This window comes from Cygnus atratus, chromosome 1 (genome assembly GCF_013377495.2).
Source record: "Cygnus atratus isolate AKBS03 ecotype Queensland, Australia chromosome 1, CAtr_DNAZoo_HiC_assembly, whole genome shotgun sequence".
Classification (NCBI taxonomy): domain Eukaryota; kingdom Metazoa; phylum Chordata; class Aves; order Anseriformes; family Anatidae; genus Cygnus; species Cygnus atratus.
Window position 1 is genome coordinate 33,270,756 of NC_066362.1, and position 1,499 is coordinate 33,272,254.

The following is a 1,499-nucleotide window of genomic DNA, read 5'->3' on the forward strand; positions in this document are numbered from 1 at the left end:
GGAAGGGGCTGCCATATCTGCTCTCTTGCTCATCTGCAGATTAGTGGATACACACCTTTCTCTCCTAAAAGGGAATACAGGTTTAGTGATGCTCATGTTCAGGCTACCAGATTGTCTCTGCTTGATTTTCCAAATATTCCTTCTCTTGCTACCCTAAACAGAAGGAAAAAGATCTGAAGTCCTTGAACAAATCATTTATTGTACATTAGTGGATGGTTTTGTAATAAAAGTCCTCATTGTCAACATGACAGAACAAACAAGAAACTCCAACATCCACCATTCCCAGCAGTGCTAACAAGTTACTGTGCAACGCCAGCCTTATTCCCACCATGAGCAGCAGCTGCACATTGCTGTGAGCAACACGTTAACTGCAATATCTGACATTTTGCAGACTCGCTACCGTCAACCCGGACACCAATAGCTTTGTGCCACGGAAAGGTAGTGACTTGTGCCATTGTCCCATGGTCCTTCTGTTACTTTTCTTGAGGTCATATATATTTTAGGTGAGCTACATGAATTCCTCAGTTTCCACATGCAGCTGCAGACTACATGTACTGTACTTTTGCTCTGAAATGAAAATGCAGATACAATTTAGTCCTTCCATTCACATAACTCACTAACTCGAACAGAAAGAGAGGTGTGTGGGTGTATTGCTATTAACTCTAGTCCACAGTAAAAGTCTCCTCAGAAATAAAGCAACATTACTGGTATTAATCTTCTTAAAATAAATTGTTATTGGAACCTTTTTCTTTCAAAAATGCAAAACCAGACAGCATTCCCAAGGAAGCATGCCTCAGTGTATTAAGGATACAGTACTCAAGTGAACATAAAATAGCACCCAGAAAGATGGTAGTTGGCATGGAACACGTCTCTGATACGCTTTTCCAGTCAACCTGTATGTGTACCCACATTTAGGTACACGCACACATAGACACACGTAGACACACAGAGTGGATTTTGTGTGAAACTGACAAGTGTGCAGAGATAATTTTTGTGCACTCTTTGGCTTTCAGAGTTCACACGTGCATGCAACAGATTTCTAAGTTGGAAAATGAAAGCTCCAATAACAGGAGCCTGGATTTGAGTAACCATGTTAAACCCAACAGTCGCACCTTCCCACTTGATCCCTCTGCTATGGAGCTTGTGTCACCTCTCTGACTATTCTTCCTTGGAGAAAAATAGTACAAAGGTGTATATGTAGAGTGGGTACCCCACAGCACAGACAAAATTACAGTCTGGAGGGTACTGAGTGCTAATTAAACATCCTTATAACACGGAACTTCACATTTTTTTTCTCTCTCTTGCACAGCTGCATAGCACGATACACTTGAGATTATCAGTAATATCTTTTCCTTCACATGCTGTTGCTTAATTATGCATGCTGTTGGATGCTGGCATATGCATAGCCAAGCTGAGATACAGCAACAGAGTGAGTTACCCAAATTTGTGGTTTACAGTGGTAATACAGAACTTTGATGCACATATTAAAATTCTCAAGA